Source organism: Myodes glareolus, chromosome 18, assembly GCF_982192425.1.
Source record: "Myodes glareolus chromosome 18, mMyoGla1.1, whole genome shotgun sequence".
NCBI classification, from domain to species: Eukaryota; Metazoa; Chordata; class Mammalia; order Rodentia; family Cricetidae; genus Myodes; species Myodes glareolus.
This window is the reverse complement of record NC_142043.1, coordinates 18,182,949-18,204,423: the sequence shown is the minus strand read 5'-3', so window position 1 is coordinate 18,204,423 and position 21,475 is coordinate 18,182,949. Positions and strand designations below refer to the sequence as shown.

At 40.9% G+C, this 21,475-nt stretch overlaps 2 pseudogenes; both read right to left on the bottom strand.

The window, feature by feature from the left end:
- On the bottom strand, positions 1-4,040 carry LOC125407937 (N-alpha-acetyltransferase 11-like; annotated as a pseudogene).
- Positions 4,041-4,151: 111 nt separating this feature from the next.
- LOC148119085 (thioredoxin-like protein 4A pseudogene) lies at positions 4,152-7,139 on the bottom strand (annotated as a pseudogene).
- Between the last annotated feature and the right edge of the window lie 14,336 nt (positions 7,140-21,475).

Sequence of the window (21,475 nt, the reverse complement as noted above, 5' to 3'; positions counted from 1 at the left end):
TTACCTTCTCTCTGCTTCTTGACTTGCGGACACACCATGACCAGCCACCTCATCCTCCCGCCTCCTTACTCTTCTTAACACAAGATACTGAATCCCCTTATAGTCATTCTCCTTTAAGATGCTTCCTGCCAGGGATTCGGTAGCAGCGACATTGAAGTAACAAGCGCAGTGGTGCATGCATAACTTCAAGGCCACATCCTTGGTCGTCTCTTTAATTTTGTGATTTTCATCTGAAGAAATTAAGGGTTTTAAATTGCTGAGAATGCCAAGCACCATTGCCTGGACTCAAGAATGCTGATCCTTTTAGCATCCTGGCTCTTGAATTCCAGAAGCCTTTCTTTTTCTCCTTTCCTCCCTCCCTCCCTTCTGCTTTCCATTCCTCCTTCCCTCCCTTCTTTCCTTCCTTTCTTGAAATAATTTTGATGCTGACACACTCCAGTTCTGTCAACTTACATTTGAAAAGACACACATTTGTTTACATGTAAAATGGTTGCATTGTATCACTTTAATTAAAACAGCAATTTGTGAATTTAACTGGGGAGAATGCTGTGAAGAAAGGCTGTCATCAGCTCTGTCTTTTATTCGATATTCACTGTCTTTAAAAATTATTATTATTGAGATTTTTATACATTGTACTATATTTAAAGCATTTCCTTCTCCTCCCTCACCCCCTGTAACCTGTCTCATGCCCCCACTACTTCCTTTCAACTTCGTGACATCTTTGTTATTGTCACAGATATGCGCGTGCACACACACACAACCTGTTGAGTCTATCTAGTTCTGCTCATATGTATATGTGTTTAGTGGTGACCCCTTGGGAATGAATAACCTATCAAGACACTCATCTCAGAAGAAGCCAGTTTCTCTTCTTTTAGAGACCATTAATTCTCCCTACCTCTTCATGGAGGGATGGAACCTTATGAGATTTCTCCTACCCACATTGGCATGCTAACTACTTTTGTCATATTTACTTTCTCTAGGTTACTTAGACCACTTGCTTTATGTAGCAGAAGATGATTTTGGACATCTGGTTTGTCTATCTCTGCCTCTGCAGTGCTGGAAGTCTAGGCATGTTTCAGCTCTCCCAGTTTAATTGGTGCTATGGGCCAAACCTGGACTAACTACATTCCTGGCCCATCTATCTGCTTGTCATTGTTATTGACCAATGACAATACTTTCAAAGGGGGGCATTTATTTCTTTGTGACACGAATGTCCATCAGTCAGCAGTACAGGGCAACTCTTTTCCATGAAGTCTTAAAATTCCAAGTTCTGCCAACTAGCCACTAGTCTGTTCCTAACTTGTCCAACACTGAAACTGCATCTCCAGCTATCACAGCCACATTCAAGCAGCAAGAAGAAAAAAGTGTGTGATAAAAGAGAGGCATACAATGTATACCAGTTTTCTCTAGGGAAGATTTCTTTTAAAAATTCATCTTAGTAATTCTTTTTTATTTTATGTGCATTGGTATTTTGTTTACATGTATGTCTGTGTGACGATGTCAGATCCTCTGGAATTGAAGCTACCAGGTGGGTGCTAGGAATTGAATCAGGGTCCTCTGGAAGAAGGAGCCAGTGATCTTAACTACTGAGGCATCTCTCCAGCCCCTTAAGGGAGATTTCTTGAAGTCATGTGACGAACTCTTTTACTTCTAATCTGAATACTGAAAGGTGGCATGACACACCGGGGACAACAGTAGTTGTCCAGTTGCGTCCATATTTGGTTTTTAACATGGATTCATCTGCTCACAATATCTTTTTACTATGATTACAACATGGTGTTTTTATTTCTAGAAACATAGCAGCACTAACCAGTAACTGTCACCTTTTGATATTGGATCCTGGAACGAAAACTAGCATCAAATATTTTAGTTCATGTTTGGATTTGTATGTGTGGTGTTCAAGGCTGAAATCAGCCCAAAACTTGATATGTCCTAAGCAAGCAGTTTCCCAGTGGGATACATCTCATATCTATTCTTAATAATGTCTTTATCTTTTCTGATCTTTCAAGATAGGATTTCTTTGTGTAGCCCTGTCTGCCCTGGAACTCATTCTGTAGACCAGGCTGGCCTTGAACTCACAGAGATCCACCTGCCTCTGTCTTCCAAGTGCTAGGATTAAAGGCATGTACCACTACTGCCCAGTTCCTTAACAGATTTTTTTTTATTTTTTATTTTTTTTTCTACCCTGCAGCTCATTAAAAGGGCCTATCACGAAACACTTAAACGGTGTTGATCAAAACCTGAACGCATGCTTTTCGGTTTTCAGCCGTAGCAGAGAAAAAGCTGCGCTGTTTTAAAATGCCATCTATCTGGACTGTCCTGCCAGGGCAATCTCTGACTCTTTCAGGCAGGCAGTCCGACTGAGTGTGGTCTGTGAGCAGAATGCTGTAACTTGCTGGCAAGTACCTTGAAATGCCATAGAGTTGTGGCAGTAAAAGGCTCCAGTGGTACCTCTATCATGAGTCTGGCTACCAAAGCCACGGTTTTAGACTCATGTGGTCAGAAAAAGAGAGATACAGTAAAAAGAGATTCAAAGAGGAAGAAAACCTCTAAATGGTTTACTATCTTAACAGATTTTTTTAAAGATTTATTTATTACATATACAACATTCTGCCTCCATGTCTGCCTGCAGGCCAGAAGAGGGCGCCAGATCTCACTACAGATGGTTGTGAGCCACCATGTGGTTGTTGTGAATTGAACTCAAGTCCTCTTGGTAAAGAGCAGTCAGTGCTCTTTACCACTGAGCCATCTCTCCAGCCCCCAGATTTTTTCTTATTTTTAATATTTTTATTTCTTGGGGGAAGATTAGAGGTTACAATTTGATTCCTGTTTGTCCTTTCCTTAAGATCTATAAATTCTGCTTGTGCAGAAGTCCGACACCTGTCTCTTCCCCCCCCCCCCCCCCTCCACACTCGGAAAGGGAACATTCTTCTTCAAAGAGGGAGGGCAGGGCACTGTCAGTTTCCAGAGACGGCAAGAGTAGGTAACTTCCACTCGACAGAGGAAGAGGGTATGAGAGCTAAATTGATGGTCCTGCCTATTTAAAACAGATAAATAATGGTAAATGCTGAAAGCTGGGGAGCTTCCAGAGTTGTCCCCACTTTCTGTTTGGCATTCTAGGCAAAACCCTATAGGATACACACAATCAGTCCAGGACAATCACAGATAGAATACAGCGGCTGGCAGCATGGGAGAAGCCAAGGGAGGCGCCCATGGCAGTCCTCAAGATTCCTTGGCTCCTGCCCGGCAGCTTCTGTGTCCTGGCGTTCCTTTCTGAGTAGGCAGTGTGGAGGGCTACTGCTAAGCGCTGACAAAGAGCAGTCATTTGGGTTGCTGTGGGATGACTCCCGAGTAGATACTATAGAGTACAACCAGGGTTCCCAAGAAAAATGTGACTAAAACGGCAAGCACCTACAATGCTCCAGCAGGCTCTGGGAGGTGGAATCCAAGTCTTGCAAGGTGTCCTGGACATCAGTGCTGTCTTTGCTGTCACTGCCACTATCATCTCCAGTCAGGTTCTGCTGACAGATCTCTTTGGAACCAGGAAGTGTGCTGCCCTGACTTTCCTTATCTGCCATTCTCCAGCACCAGCTGCCGTCTCCGCTCATCTGCCATCTGTCTCTATGAGAGATCTCGTTTCATAGTGTATGCATCTTCTTCATCTGCATAGTACTTGGGCTCCATCTCACTAACCTGGAAGGTCGGGGTGTTGGTATAAAGGTGCAGGGCCGCCCTGTTGCGCAGGGATACATACTTAGCGCTGGTCCATCAGCTTTTGGGCCAAGCCAAGGCACCGGTGGGAACATTTCACAGTCAGCAATGTGATGTGTCCATGGGGGACACCTTTGGGGGTCCTACTTCATCTTGGCCAGGACATAGCCCATGATCTTGCCATCCTCATCCTCAGCCATGTAGGAGAGCGGGGCCCAAGAGAGTCTATGATAGGAGGAGTATTTCCTCTGGTAGCGCTCAGGCAGGCACAGCAGGCGGCACTGCTGCATGGTCATCAGGTCATCGGGCTGAGCATGGCGGATGTTCATATTGGCCCCAGATAGGCCTGCCAGGCTCTGGAGAACCAGAGAGGATGCCACGGGGCACAAGTGACACCAACAGCATTTCCTTATAAAACGACCTGGATATCCAAACAGGACTCATACGAGATGAGAAAGATCTCACACCATCTTCCATTTCTTTTCGGCAATGCTATACAGAACCTCGTCCATCTTCATGCAAGTGGAGTCCAGAGGTGACCGAAACAAATGATGACCGCGAGGATGGCCTGGTCTACCTGCCAACCATTGCGCAGGCGCGAGAGCTTGTATGACACTTTTAGCCGGCCTGTGTGGCCTGAAACCGCGAGCTACCTCCTGAGAGCCCTTGCGGCGCCACCACCTGCTACTCCACCCCTTAATAGATTCTTAATACCCTCAATGAAACAAAGAAGCAACACCCTATCTTAGGTAATTACTTCAGTTTTTCAGATGAGACAATTGAAGTTCAAATAAATTAAGCAAATTTTCCAAGTTGTCCTAGAACTGGTAATGACAGAAATATGATTTTAGGCTGATTTGAACTTCACTCTATTTTCTCAGTCTCCTTGCTAAGTTAGTTTCTCTAATTCCCATGTGTGAGTGGTTCAGACAATGTCAATACTAACTGACAATAGTAGAGACAGAAGGAAAATCTAGAATAATACATGAGGGAATAAAAACTATTAAAGGAGCCAGGAATGGTGGTGTAAGTCTTTAATCCCAGCACTCAGGAGGCAGAGGCAGGTGGATCTCTGTGAGTTCAAAACCAGCTAGGTCTACAAAGTGATTTCTAGGACAGCCAGGACTGATACACAAAGAAAACCTGTTTCACTCCCAGTGTCTCCCCACCGCAAAAACAAAACAAAACAAAACAAAAAGCAGATTGAAGGAAAGAAAGATTAACAGGAAGATAACATGCAAAAAGGAAAAGAATATTATATAGACAATACAGGATAATCTGTTAACCTCAACGATCTTCAATATGGGGATTTTCATCACTAGAGAGTATTGGGAAAAAGATGAAGCATTTTATTGTGTGTTTGCATGTGGCACTGGGAATCAAAGGCAGGATCTCACTCATGTGAAACAAGCATTGGGGCAAACAGAGCTGCACCCCCAGCCCCTGCTGAAGATACCCTCAGTTGTCACAGGGAGGAAGAGGGAGCAGAAGTCCTGGCAAGGAGAGGCCTAGCATGCTGACACTTTTTGAACAATATTTAGCAATACTGGCCTCAACAAAGAATTGTCAGCTAATCTACAGTGCTGAGTTTGGGAAACCCTTGTTCAGCCATTCCTGAACTAATAAGAAAGAAGAGGCATTCAGAGTAACTCCATAATCACCTAGGGATCTTATGAAATTGTAATCCTCCAACACATCCAGAGTTCATAAGAACATGAGGGAGACTTAGGACTCAAAATCCCTTTTCCTCTGCCATTCTATGATGCCTGAGAGAAAAATTGAAAAAAAAAATAGTTATTGGATATAAACTACAACTCAATTCAGTCAATTCTTATGAAACAGAATGGGAACGATAAAAAATGTCCAACTGTTCTGTGTGAGGGTTTCAGAAACCCGGTAGTAAAAGGAAGGCATAGGGCTGGAGAGATTGCTCAGTAGTTAAGAGCACTGGCTGATCTTGGAGAGGACCTAGGTTCAAGTCCCAGCACCCTCATGGTGCTTCATAGCTGTCTGTGACATTAGTCCCAGGGGATCTGAATATTTGAATGAATTGTGCACCATTTTTATTAAATGTCTATTGTGTATATTAAGCTCTGTTGGTCATGACAGCAATGACTGACATTTATTATCTGTGCCAGGCAGTGGTTAAGTGTATGTGTTCCATTAACTCATACATTGCACCAGTCAGACATGGACTAGGAGGTGAGAATAATCAAAGCATGTTCCTTCATTTATTAACTGGCGATGCTGAAAGCAGGGATGAAACCTAGTTGTACATTATAGTACCAGATCTAGTGTTAAAGACGATGAGAAAATGCCAGTATGCATTAGAGTGTTTTTGAAGGATGGGTGTGCAACCAGTACTTCCTAGGGCATATCCATGGCACCTGGACCTGGAGTCTAAAGGCTGAGATGGGAAGGTCCAAGCTCTGTGGGGAAGAGTACATGGGTAGATTTGGGTAGGCACATCTTCTGATCTCTGGACAGCTTCTGTGCTCCGGCTCTCCCTTTCCACAAAGCACTAGGTAAGTGGAAAGCAGAGACTGGAGCTTTCCCAACAGTTTTTTAAGAGTTCCTGGTTCCTCACACATTTGGTTCTCTTCCCTTCTGGTGAGATCTTTACTCACTCTCTCTGTGATTGGGTGAGATCCCTGAGATTATCTGCCTATTCCACCACCTACCTGCTCCACTGGTGGCCCAGGTGATCAGTGTTGTGGTTGTGCCCCCACCTCAAGAATGCTCTCCTGCCAAGGAATGACTAGAGCCCAACATTCCCAACAACTGTTTCTAGAATCTATTTTAGAGACTGTTTCTAAAAGAAAGGAGATTTAAAAGTGAAAAGAAACTGAGAAAGCACAAAGAGAGACAAAGGGCGAAGTTGGGTGTTGACTGCTGAGAGTATCAAGAAATATCCCTCCCCCTAGCTGTCACAGAGAAGTCATTATAATGTTATTGTAATGCATATTTGATTAACGGATGCTTTTCTGTGGTTATATTTAACAGCAAAACTCTAAAAAATAATTAAATAAATGTAACTTGATTTACCTTAACACGGAACATGAAACTTTTGTGTGTGAAGACTTTGTATCTTTATGGATGCGGAAATAAATGTGACTTTTCCTCCCAGGGTAGTTCTAAGGACTGAGCCTGTACCATTAATGTATACCTAGGAGGCATTTTTTTTTCCCACCAATAGTCTCATTCACTGTGCGGTTAAAACCTGAAAAATTCAGCAAACAGCATTAGTCATTAGTTTCCGTTGCTGTGACAAACAACCTGAGAGAAACGACCTACGGAAGGGGATGCTTTCTTTGGCTTCTTGGGCATGAGACAGTTGGCCACATCCTACAATAAGGAAGCAGAGAGAGATGAAAGGCAGTACTCAGCTCACTTTTTTCCTTTCCATTTCGTCCGTAACTCCAGTCCATGGGACGAAGTTTCCTATATTCAGAGTGAGTATTCCCTTTTCAGTTCAACCCCCGGAAGCACTGGCAGGTCCAGAAAGGTGTCTTCTCTGTAATTCCAAACCCGGTCAAGTTGACCATGAAGAGTAGCCATCACACAATGATTATCTATGTTTATAGATGTCTAGAAATATATATATATGTATATATATATATATAGAGAGAGAGAGAGAGAGAGAGAGAGGATGAATATATATTGGATGTCCATGTCCTTTTATTTAAAAACATAGTCAAATATTTTGACTCATAAATCTGACTGAAAAATTAAGCATAGAGATGATGAAAATCCAACAACAACATCACTTTAGATTTAACAATGCTAACATTTAAATAACATTTTAGAGGAGTCAATATAAAACTGTCTTTTACCTTGTACTAATCCTTGAAGTTAAATCTCTAGTGGGGAGGTGAAGGGCAGTCATACTCCACCACTGATGAATAGAATCGTTATATCAACTCTTGAATACCTTTGATTTCTTTTACATTACAGAATAATTTTTTTCTGATGTAAAACACTCATATTTTGTCTTTTTTGTTGAAGTTCTTCCTAAATAAGTGACTATATTACCCTGAGAACTGTAGTAACACAGTTTTTCCAGAAACTTACTATATTAATATGAACCCAGTCTTTCAACTGTGGCCTTTCTGGTGCTAAAGTTACATGATAGACATAGATATCTTGAGAGAGAAAAGTTGAATTAAAAGTATTGCTTCGTTTTTGAGTTCTCCCAGACAGGAAGTGACAAAGAGCTCAGAGGGCTAAAGATGACAAGTTTATTCTGGTACACAGGAGTAGGTAGAGTTCTCCTCTTTCTTTCAAGACATTACCAATTAACTGGGCCTAACAAGGGGAAACCGCTAATTTTGGGGAAAGACAAACAATAACTATACATGTTAATTCGGAAGAGAAATGTATAGTGAAAACTGACATCTCAGTACTAGCCCCTGTCAGCAACTCTGCTCCAGACTGGAGACCTCTGCTGGCAACTATTGCAACAGACCTGTCTGGAAGTCTGTTTTTCCATGTCCTTTCCTTATCTGATTATTGCTCCAATCCCTCATTAAACAATTCTCATCATTGTATCATTTTGATTGATTCTCCTCACTAGGCTTTTCTCAATCTGCCATTTTTTTTTCCTCTTGCAGTAGTACAGATTGATCCTAGGGCACTCCACACCTGAGCTACATTCCAAACATATGTACCTATTCATTTACATCTCTATTTATTTATTTCATACATGTGCCTGAATGTCAATATGTGCACCATGAGCATGTGGTACCTGTGGATGGCAGAACAGGGTGTTGGCTTCACTAAAACTGGAGTTACAGGTACTTGTGAGCCACTCAATGTAGGTGAGTGAAACCAGACAAAAGTTCTCTGGAAGAACAGTAAGTGTTCTTAACTGCTGAGCCATCTCTTCAGCCCTTATTTATGGATTAGCTTGGGGACTGACCCAAAGGCCCTGTGCTTACTAGGCAAACACACCATCACTGATCTGGATCCTTCATCATTTTCAATTTTTTTTTGAGACAAGGTTGCTCTTATTCTCTTTCTGTAGACCAAGTATTCCTTCAATTGGATTGTCCTGTTTGGGGAGCTAGGATTACAGGAATGAGTCACCCAACCTGGCTGCTCTCTCTGGTATTGACATCACTTCACCTTCTCCACGACCTGTCAGACAAGGAGTGCTCACCAATTTCTCTAGCCGTAGTTGGAGTAAACCACATTTGTCTAGGAGCTCACCACAGCTACATGCTCCACAGCACCACTGTCTCCTGTAGGGTTAATTCATGTTTTTAGACATATCTCAGCTATAACTTGTCTGTGTCCTAATTTTCTTTTGGGTACATAATTTTCTGTGAATCTAGAATCTAGAATCTGAGACTTGTTTCCTCTCTCTTCCTCCTTTTGATAATGGATACTTGGCATAGGTAGGGACATTCAGAGTTTTAAATTAAGAACTAAGGATATGTCTATTGATGTTTTGCTTTCACGTATGTCTGTGCATCATGTGCCTGCCTTATTTCTGAAAAGGTCAGTGGAGGGGCATCAGAGCCCCTGGAACTAAAGTTATAGTTTTGAGCTCCCAAGTACATACTGCAAATCAAATCCAGGCCCTCTGGAATAGTAGCCAGTGCTCTTAACCACTGAGTCATCTGTTCAGCCCCATTGAGTGAGTGGTGTGTGTGTGTGTGTGTGTGTGTGTGTGTGTGTGTGTGTCTGTGTGTGTGTCTGTGTGCGTGCACATTTCAAATTTAATTTCCAAGATAACACCTGTGCCTATAAAAGTACATGGGTCTTAGTTGCTTTTCAGTTAGTACTTATTGAATAAGTGATTGAGGCATTTTTGCTCTTTATAAACTTCTGAATCTCAAAAATAACGTATTCTTGCTGATTGGAGAAGACTATATGTACACTAACCCATTTTCTCATATCTTAGAAGTTTGAGAAAGAATCAGCTCTATTTGGTTGTGGGAAACCGATACACATTGTGTTTGTGGTGTTGGACAGGTGACTCAGCAGTAAAGAGTTCATACTGCTCTTGCAGAGGACCTGAGTTTGGCTCTCAACACCCATGTTAGATGGCTCACAATCACCTGTAAGTCCATTTCTAAGGGACCAGATGCCCTCTTCCGTAGTCATCTGCACTCATAGCACACATACATACACTTATACATGGAATTAAAGATAAAATAAAACCTGTGAAATATTTTTACAACACAGAAAAAATACTTATATGAACATGTGTTCATTTAAAATTCATTATTTTTTTCTTTAATCAACATACACAATAACAGGTTTCTTTTCAAGACAGGATTTCTTTGTGTAACTGCATTGGCTGACCTGGAACTCACTCTGGAGACCATGCTGGCCTCGAACTCACAGAGATTCATCTGCTTATATGTAACACGAGGGCCTGTTTGTGGGAGTTTCTGTCCTGCCCATTTCCCACAGATGGTATGTCCCGAGGAAAATCACACAGAGGTCTACATAAGTTTAAACTGATTGGCCCATTAGTTCGAGCTTTGTATTAGCTCTTATAACTTATACTAACCCATTATTCTTATCTATGTTAACCACATGGCTCAGTACCTTTTTTTATCAGGATAGGTCACATCCTACTTCTTTGGTGTCTGGACAGGACTGGGGAGGAATGGGCTTCTTTCTTCCCAGAATACTCCTGTTCTCATGGCCCCACCTCTACTTTCTGTCTTGTTGTCTTGCCTATACTTCCTGCCTGGCTACTGGCCAACCAGTGTTTATTTAAAACATAACTGACAGAATACAGAATTGTTCCACACCACTCCCCTCCTTTTTTTTAGAAAACAAGAACATCCATAGTCCATTTTTTGCAATGTGGGCATATGGGCATAGTTTTCCAGGCTACTTCCTCCTGGTTGGTGGCACTGATAATCTTATAGAGACCTAAAGAAAATTTTGAATTATTAGAAAATCCTGACTGGAGTATCCTGTGAGTCTTGATCATCTCAGGCAGCAGTCTTGAACCTGTTCTGGATGTAGAACTCTGACATCTGGACCATCTGCTCCTACCAATGTTTTCTCGGGTGGTCTTCCTTGATCAAACTTGATCTTTCGTAACCCACAATGAATCCACAACCTCTCATTTCCTGTGAAAACAAAAGCAAAATCACTTCTCCAAAGTAACATACCTTTTGACTTCAATTTTGGAGTCAAGGTATTTGCAAAATACCTACCTTGGATCAATTCAGCAGCATTTATAAGCAAATATCTTTTAGTTGTTGTTGCTCCTTCCTCAGCATTCATACAATTCAAAGAGAGCATAATAACATACAGTATCCAGATTCTCTGTGTATTTTCCATCTTTACATAGCTTCATTTTAAACTCTATTTCTTTTATTTTTAATTTTTGGCTTTTTGAGACAGAGTTTCTGTGTATCTTATCCTGGAACTTACTCTGTAGACCAGGCTGTCCTTGAACTCACAGATATCTGTCTGTCTCTGCCTCCCAGGCATTGGGATTAAAGGTGTGAGCTACCACACCTTGAACTCACAGAGGTCTGTCTACCTCTGTCTCCCAAGTGTTGGGATTAAAGGTGTGTACCACCACACCCAACTACTCTCTTTTCTTTTTTCTTTTTCTTTTTGGTTTTTCAAGACAGGGTTTCTCTGTGGTTTTGGAGCCTGTCCTGGAACTAGCTCTTGTAGACCAGGCTGGCCTTGAACTCACCTAGATCCACCTGCCTCTGCCTCCCGAGTGCTGGGATTAAAGGCATGCGCCACCATCGCCCGGCCCCTCTCTTTCCTTTTTTATTTTAAGGATATTAACCTTTTTTTTCCCCAAGCCTGCATATATTTTTAACACACTGTAAAACATTTAGAGGCTTTCTTCATCTTTGAATCTCTCTTTATTATATATCTCTCTTTTCCTGACCACATGAATCTTTAATTTGCCAAAAAATATAGGTAGGATTGAAGCTGTGGCTTTAAGGGCTGGATCCAGCCCATTTCTTAGCTTTCTGCAATTTCAGCCTCATGGAGCCTACTGGCTGCAGCCACATTTATTTCCACAACTCTGTGGCATCTTAAGGTCCCTGCCAGCAATCAAACTCCAGCAGTGTGCTCACACACCGCACTCAAATTCACTATAGTCAGACCACCTGCCTGAAAGAGTCAGAGTTTGTGTTGGCAGGACAGCCCAGAAAGCCAGTATTTTAAAACAGTGTGGCTTTTTTCCTACTACGGCTGAAAACCAAAAAGTATGTGTTCACCTTTTCATCAACACTGTTTAAATATTTCATGGCAGTACCTCTTAAAAGAGCTGCAAGGTTTTGCAGCTAAAGCTGAGTCAGGAAGCCTCTGTTAAATGAGAGCACTTGCTTGCATCTAGCAAGCAGAATAGACCCGAGAAATTGCTGCTACCAAGAAGCCATACTTTACTCTATTTTTTTCTGTCTAGAATTACTTCCCAAGCTCTCTCAGGTTTTATGTGGATGCAGTTGTCCACATGGGCACCATTCTGTATCATGAGGACCTGCTTGTTGGGGCTTCTGTCCTTCCCAGTTCCCAGAGACAGTATGTCCCAAGGAAAATTATACAGAGGTCTACATAAGTTATAAACTGATTGGCCCATTAGCTTGAGCTTCATATTAGCTCTTATAACTTATATTAAACCATTATTCTTATCTATGTTAGCCACATGGCTCAGTACCTTTTCCAGCGAGGCAGGTTACATTCTGCTCCTGTCTCTTGCCGGAGACAGAGCATTTCGATGGGTTTTGTGAGTGAAGTGCTACAGCTTGCTTGGTGGAAATGTGGACTTGCTGTATGCCTAAAAGAGAGGCAATGCATGTGGCTCAGAGGCACAAGCATCTCTGCCATGCTGGACTCTGCAGAGCACAGGAAGGAACTACTATATTTACCATAATAACACCACAGCTTAAGTTTTAGACTGGGCAGGCAAACAGGTCGTACCATATTACCCCTAACAAGGGTGCACCTGAAGTTTTTAAGAAGTGTTTATCATTTTAAGAAGTGTTCCTGGACAGTAAAGAATTACAGATTCACAATAGGACAGATTCAGACATAAAAGACATCTAAATGGGTCACAATATTGAATATATGTACTTAGACTTGGGCGAGAAAAAAATAAAGAGTATACAGAGTCATAAAATAAAGTTAATGCTTTAAAAATTATAAAAGGGAAAAGCCTTTAAAGAGACAGAGTACAGATAATCATAGATACAAGAAAGTAAAAAAAGTCATGCAAAAATGAAAAATTCACAGAGAGTTTTTGATTCTGTATATTATTGTGTTTTCTTTGAATTTTTTGACTGTAAAGGAGCTAAGTACAGAGACACATTTCATTGCATGGGCTGCTAAGCTAAGCCAACATGTATATTATAAAGGTGTCTTGACTTCAGAATTTGGGTCTAAGGATATGGTACTTAGGAAAAGAGGTTCTTCTTTTGTTTTCACAGAGGATGAGATCCTATGGATTGCTTCTAGACCAATATGGTATGATAGACCACACTCTCCTGAAAGGTTGCTGTAAACACACTCAGAAAATTACTTCACACAACTGCTGACTCAGATGAACCTAGCACACAGGTTATACCATGAAAGACCTGATTAACAGCACAAAGCAGTTTGGAGAGAAAAATCTGCACCCATATTCCCAAATATTGTTTATAAATGTTCTTCTACATTTAAAGGGGGATATGATATAAATATAAATAATTTGCATTGATATTAATACTGATACTAATTTAAGGTCAATCTTGTTATATGTATATTTCTTCTCTTGACTAATGTGTTGTGATTGTGTAATTTATTTAAAAATGTAATGTATAATTAGAAAATATAGGTTGTTAATGGATAATTATTGATAATAGTCAAGCTTGTAGTCATGTTAGATTTTCTAGATATATAGAGATATATTTCAGTTAGATAATCATTCTTCATATCTTTCAAAGACTACAGAATATGGCACTTAAAATGTTTTAATAACTTAGGGCTTTTCATGACACAGAGACATGTCTGTTCCTGGCAGCATCAATCTACTTCAAGAGCAAGATGGGCATGGAAGAGACTCCTTATAGAATTGGTTAGCCATTTGGGCAAGAAACTGCTCTTGCCTGGACTGATGCATAAATTAGACATGAAGAACCCACAGAGAGATGACTGCTGAACTTTCGTAAAGGTGAGATGATCCTTTTGGGTTTCTGTTTCATGAAAGAGTCTGCGAGACATTCTGCAGGACAAAGAAGAAAGTGACTGAACTGTCTTTAAAATTTCCTGCTTTATGGAAAAGTCTGCTGGATACTATGGGCCTGTAGGCTAAAGATGGATGCCCCAATGGTACAGAAGAACTTTGGGTGACTATACAGGCAGTGAGATGTCTCTGTCATTTCTAGAGTTTTGAAAGTTGCTTACCTCTTGTTGACTTAGGTAATATTATATCCTTCTGGAGTCTTTGGTGGAGTTGAAGAATAGATAGTTATAGTTTTCCTTTGTTATGATAAAAGATAAAATAGATATAAAAATTATAACTGTAATTCTTGCTTGATAATTGTTTTGTTATATGTTATTTTACTATATTAAAGTGAAAGCCCTTTTTCTTTGTTTAAACAGAAAAGGGGACATGGTGTAGGTCCTTCTGTTTGTGTGTTGCTTTCATTGGTTGAATAAAGAAACTGCCTTGGCCTTTTGATAGGGCAGAACTTAGGTAGGTAGAGTAGATAGAACTGAATGTTGGGAAGAAGGGCAGAGTGGCAGATGCCATGGATCTCTTGCCTGAGACAGATGCCAGTTAGAATCTCCAGTAAGCCACAGCCATGTGGTGATACACAGATTAATGGAGATGGGTTAAACTATGATGTGAGAGTTAGCCAATAAGAGGCTAGAGATAATGGGACAGTCAGTGATTAAATTAAGACAATTTCTGTGTGGTTATTTGGGGTGTAAGCTAGCCGGGTCTCCAGGACAAACAAAGGGCCCGCTCCCTGCTAAACTTCTACCTCCTGAGTGCTGGGATTAAAGGTGCATGCCACCACACTTCAGCTACAATAACAGGTTTTATTATGGCATGTTCATGCACACTTTGTTCTTGTGTATTCTCTTCCCTCCTCATTCTTTTTCATCTACATATTATTCTTCATTTACTCTTTCTCTTTCCAAAAATCCCCTCCTACTTTCATGACACATATATTCTATTACTCTATTTTATTCTTTCTGCTTTCGTTAAGACCTTTCTCCTCTTTCATGGTCCCCTTTCTTGTTTTGTGCCCTACATCCCCCCCACATATACATACATGTAACAACTGAATGCCAGTGGAAACATATACTACCTGTTGTTGTGAGTTACCTTACTTAAAAAAATATTTTCCAGGTCCATTCATTTCCCTGCAGACTTAATTGTCTTTGTGGTTGAATAAGATTCTGATATACACACACACACACACACACACACACACACACACACACATCATATTTTCATTATCCATTGACCTGTTGATGGACATGTAGGTTTATTCCATTTCCTTGTTATGTTGAATATGGCAGTAAAAATTTGTGGATATTCAGTTATCTTTGTGATAGAATAAACTTGGGGGGGGGGGGTAGAGGGATATATCCAAGAATGATGTTGCTGGGTCAGAAAGTAGTTCAATTTTGTTTTGCTTTGTTTTTCCAAGATAGGGTTTTTCTCTGTAACCTGGATGTCCTAGAACTTGCTTTGTAGTTCATATTGGCTCCAAACTCTCAAAGATCTGCCTGTCTCTGCCTCCTGAGTGCTGGCAATTTTGGATTTAAAAAGAAATACCCTTGCTGATTTCTACAGTGGTTGTACCAGTTTACAGTCCCATGGTCAATGAACAGTGTTCCTCTCCCAGTCCTCACCAGCAATTGTGGTCATAGTTTTTCTGGTTATGGTCACTCTGACTGGATGATTCCTTCATGTTCTCATCAGCCACAGTGATCCTTCAAGAAAGCAGTTAATAAAATTTCTATTTTCTTCTTATGAAATAGCGTTTATTTTAATACACTAAAACATGTCACTTTAAGAAGGAAGGCTAATCATCTTGAGAAATGAAGACTTTTCTATAAAGTAGACCTACTCCTATCTGAACTTGGACATGACTGATCTAAAAATTGTCAGAATTTGGGGATCAAATTCTTTGACCTTTGAGCTTTCTACAATCACTTTTCCCAGATTAATAATTCATCATGATGGACAAGTTGTAAAACTCCTCTCTGGGGATATTTATAGGGATAAGAATTCAATGTTCTTAAGAAAACTAATTAAGATATCTAGTGTTGACTGATGGTAGCAGACCCAAACTGGGAATTCCCTCAAAATTTCCAAGTTGGAGTCGTGAGACTCTATTACATCAGAATTTACAAATGAAGCATGCAACTCAGTGACTTACAACTAACGTGTGGAAAGGACTATTTCCCATCCACACGGTAAAGAATGGATACACAGGGTGGAACACTGGACATATAAAAACTGGCTGAAGAATTGCATTATAACATTTGGTTTTTTTTGTTTTTTTTTTAACATTTGTTTTTTTTAATTGATTTTTTTTGAGTTCTACATTTTTTCTCTGCTCCTCTCCTTGCCTCTTCCCTCCTCTTCAACCTTCTCCCAAGGTTTCCATGCTCCCAATTTACTTAGGAGACCTTGTCTTTTTCTACTTCCCATATTGATTAGATCTATGTATGTCTCTCTTAGGGTCCTCATTGTTATCTAGGTTTTCTGGGATTGTGATTTGTGGGCTGGTTTTCGTTGCTTTCTTTCAAAACCACTTATCAGTGAGTACATGTTATAATTGTCTTTCTGTTTCTGGGTTACCTCACTCAAAATGAAGTTTTCTAGCTCCATCCATTTTTCTGCAAAATTCAAGATGTTATTATTTTTTCTGCTGTGTAATACTCCATTGTGTAAATGTACCACATTTTCCTTATCCATTCTTTGGTTGAGAGTCATTTAGGTTGTTTCCAGGTTCTGGTTGTGACAAACAGCTGCTATGAATATAGTTGAGCATGTGCCCTTATGACACGATTGAGTATCTTTTGGATATATACCCAAAAGTAGTATTACTGGGTCTTGAGGAAGGTTGCTTCCTAGTTTTCTAAGAAATTGCCACAGATACCCAAAGGGGCTGTACCATCTTGCATTCCCACCAGCAATACAGGAGTGTTCCCTGTACCTCACAACCTCTCCAGTATAAGTTGTCATCAGTGTTTTCGATCTTGGCCATTCTTACAAGTGTAAGATGGACTCTCAGAGTTATTTTAATTTGCATTTCTCTGATGACTAAAGGTATTGAACATTTTCTTAAGTGTCTTTCAGCCATTTTAGATTCCTCTGTTGAGAGTTCTCTGTTTAGGCAAAATTCTTCACAGACTTCAAAAGAATGGTACTCAATTTCATATGGAAAATCAAAAAACCCAGGAGAGCCAAAACAATCCTGTATAATAAAAGAACTTCTATTTCTATCACAATCCCTCACTTCAAACTCTACTACAGAGCTACAGTACTGAAAACAGCCTGGTATTGGCATAAGGACAGACAGGAGGACCAATGGAACCGAATCGAAGACCTGGATATTAATCCACATACCTTTGAATGCCTGATTCTCGACAAACAATCAAAAAATTTAAAATGGAAAAAAGAAAGCATATTTAACAAATGGTGCTGGCATTACTGGATATCAACATGTAGAACAATGAAAGTAGACCCATATCTATCACCATTCACAAAACTCAAGTCCAAATGGATCAAAGACCTCAACATAAAGCCAGCCACACAGAACCTCATAGAAGAGAAAGTGGGAAGAACACTTGAACACATTGGCACAGGAGACCACTTCCTAAATATAACCCCAGCAGCACAGACACTGAGAGAATCAATTAATAAACAGGACCTCCTCAAACTGAAAAGCTTCTGTAAAGCAAAGGACATGGTCAACAAGACAAAATGACAGCATACAGAATGGGAAAAGATATTCACTCACCCCACATCAGACAGAATCTGATGTCTAAAATATACAAAGAACTCAAGAAATTGTGCTGTGGGACAATGGTTTGTACCGCTTATTGTATTTTAATAAAATGCTGATTACCCAGTAGCCAGGCAGGAAGTATAGGCGCTACAACCAGGCAAGAAGTTGAGGCAGGGTGACAAGAGTAGGAGAATTCTGGGAAGAGAAAAGCTTGTTCCGCAGTTGTGACCCAGCCAGAGAAGAAGTAAGATGTGAATGCCTCTCTGAATAAGGTCACGTGGCTAGCATAGACAAGAATAATGGGCTAATATAAGTTATAGGAGCTAATGGGCAAATCAGTTTATAACTAATGTAGACCTCTGTGTGATTTCTTTGGGACATAATGAATGCAGGAACCGGGCAGGACAATAAAATTGGTCATCAAAAGAATAAATAATCCAATAGAAAAAGGGAGTACAGACCTAAACATTTGCTCTTTTGAAAGAACTGAGTCAAGTAGTTGAGCCAGACACGTGCAAGTGTCCTAAAGAGGAGGGAACATTAAGGACAGGTCAGTCTGATGGAGGTTTTTCCTCAGTTCTTAACAGAAGTTCCTTCTTCCTAGTAGTATTAATGCTTTTTCAGAGCTGAAAAAAAGCAACCAGCACAGAGAGGGGTGGAGAGAGAGAGAGAGAGAGAGAGAGAGAGAGAGAGAGAGAGAGAGAGAGAGAAACAGAGAAGAGCAGAGAGACAGAGACTGAGACAGAGAGAGAAAGACCGAGAACTGGGTGACGGAATGAGAAGAGAAAAAGAGTTAATAGATAAGAAAGAAAGTCAAAGAATCAAAACAGTCAAGTGCAGACCTGGGAATGCAGGCTTTCAAACATGAAGACACTTCAGCAGTGAACATGAATTTGCACAAATTCTCAACTTTACCTTCATGAGTACTGATGCAGTTAGTATGGAAACCGGGAAGTGGAGCGAGGTGTTTTCCATCGAGTGAAGCTTTCAGCAAAGCTTTAAACGTGGTTTAAGCCAGTTTTCAACTTGGGAAACACAGTTGGGCATGCACACTTTTGGAGTGAATGTAACCCTCCTGGAATTGAAGGAAAAGGAAAGGCTAAGTAGCAAAGAAAGGATGAGTATATACACAATGGAGTACTACTCAGAAAGAAGGGTGGAATGTGCCCTTTGCAGGGATACGGATGGACAATGGATAGCAGATCTTCTCTCATATGTGGAATATAGATTTTGAAAAGATTCATTAAAGTCAGCCAGGTGGTGGTGGGCACGCCTTTAATCCCCAGCACTCGGGAGGGAGGCAGAGGTTGGCAGACCTCTGTGAGTTCAAGGCCAGCCTGGTCTATAAGAGCTAGCTCCAGGACAGGATCCAAAGCTATGGAGAAACCTTGTCTCAAACAAAACAAAACAACAACAACAACAACAACACACACACACACACACACAAGATTCACTAAAGACAAAAGGATGCTATTTGGAAAGGACTGGATCCTGGTGGGAGAGAGACAAAAGAGAGTAATAGATGAATATGACCCAAGTACTTTTTATGAATGTATAAAAATGTCACAAGGGAACTTATTACTTTGCGCAATCAGTATGTGCTGAAAAAAACTTAAACAATGCAAAGACAACTTGGGATTCCTCATACTTCAGGGGGTAATAATGGTCAATCAGCAAGCTGTGCCAGTAAAAAAAAAAAACACAGCATGATGAAATGGCACAAATCTGAGGATGAGCTCTGGGCTTCAGCTTTCACAAGTCTTGGGCAAGCATCCGATGCAGGCTGGCATGACCAGTCTTACCTCTGACACAAAGGGAAGGAGAAGATGGCCTCTTTGATTCTCCCCTGAAGAGGACCTGTGCACAGACTTTCTGGTTGTTTTATGGATCTAGTTCCTGCTTGGAGGAACTCGACAAATGTCAGATGCTCTATAAGCAACAGTTGTTTAGCAACAGGATACCAATGGTATTTTCGTTGTTGTTTTCTGTTTTGTTTTTGTTTTTCTAGATATGTTTTCTTTTTCTCAGTGTAAAAGCTCTGACTGTCCTGGAATTCCATTTGTAGATCACGCTCACCTTGAACTCACAGAGCTCTCCCTTCTGAGCACGGAGGTTAAAGGTGTGAACCACCACACCCAGCAAATGGTATTTTTGTTTGTTGTTTGTTTTGCAGCATAGTCCCAAAGCCTGTCTTCCTGCTCCTGAAGTTCAGAACCTGTCAGAGAGGTTTAGTATCATCTCATAGTCAGACAAATCGGATCTGGAAAAGACGGGTGGCACACGCAGCATTTGGGAGGAAAAAGCGAGAGCTCTTAAACCGCAGCCTTGACTCAAGACTCCAGCGTTCACTCTCAGCCTCTGAAGTGTGTGAACGTAACTTGTTCTCTCTGCCTTCATTTTCTCAGTTCTGTAATGACGTCACCACGGTGCTTCTCTTGGGCAACACTGTGCACCTTACACACTGTGAAAGCGCTTGCTCTAACAGGACAGTTCCTACTAAAGCTGAGATACGAATATGAGCCTAATTAAAGTAGAAATGCACACGGATTTCTAGCCCTGTGTCTGAAAGGACACTCCTGTGCCAGAGTTTGAGTATTGTTTCCCCCTTTCTGCTTCCCCCTCCCCTCTCCCTCCCTCCCTCTTTTCTTCTCTCTTCTCCTCTCTTCCCCTCTCCTCCTCTCCCCTCCCTTTCCTTGACTCACCTTCCTGCCCCAATCTTCTTTTCTCTTATTTATTTATGATCTCTCTATTAAACAGTGATCAAAAGAATATTTGGGTGCTGGAGAGATGTCTCTCTGGTTAAGAACACTTACAGCGCTTGCAGAGGACCCAAGTGCAGAGGTCCTCACCATGTTGAATGGTTCACAGTGGAGCAGATACCCTCTTCTGGCCTCTGTGGGCATCTTCTCGCACATGGGTCACATAAATTCACACGGGCACACACACACACCTTAATTAAAAACTATTTTTAAGTGTATTTACTTTTCTGTGGTACTGAGAATTGGACATTGGTAAGTTTTCTATGATTGAGCTATATCCTAGACACTGCCTGCCTGTCTGTCTGTCTGTCTACCAATCATCGTACTCCTCTCCAACATCATGTATCTTAGGTGGCACATGGATGGAAACGGTAATATCCAGTTGTTGAATTATAATAAAAAAGCACAGCCATCTCTTCCTCAGCAATCTGTGTGAAAAGTGAGCATTCGCGGCATCTTCCAGCAGAGGGCAGTAGAATATGCTCGGTGGCTTACACAGGCACTGGGAGCTGGTGTAGCTGTTTGGAAGTAAATAGCTATTTCCATTATTTTTGAAAACTCGTGAGTTTCTTGTGGAGGAAAAAGAATTAGGGAAAAAGGGAAGTTACATTTGTGGTAGCTTTAAACCAGGACAGGAATTATTTCTTATTATCACCCCTTTCCTCCTTCAGAAAGTTGGTTCTTTGTGTGTGACACACCCTGTAACTTTCTGCTACCTTTTGTATTTAAATGATGTGTGCTGCCTTCCACGTGTGGAATGGGTTTCAGGGAATTTAAATCTTCCCCTAAGTTTATCAGCTGTTTTTTTTTATTAAAGTAAATTTGTACTTTATAGTTACTGAATGCTGCAATAGCCCCACAGCCCTGTATTACAACCCAGGTTACTATTTCGATGATTTGGGTTTCAGTGAGTGATTGAAATTGAAATTACAGGAACATCTTTGTGCTCAGAACTCTTTCTCTAAGATCTAACACCTGGATAACATTCTCCAAAACTTGTTTGCTGTTCCTGCAAACCTAAAAACATACAAGACCTACAGAATGCTCTCTTAG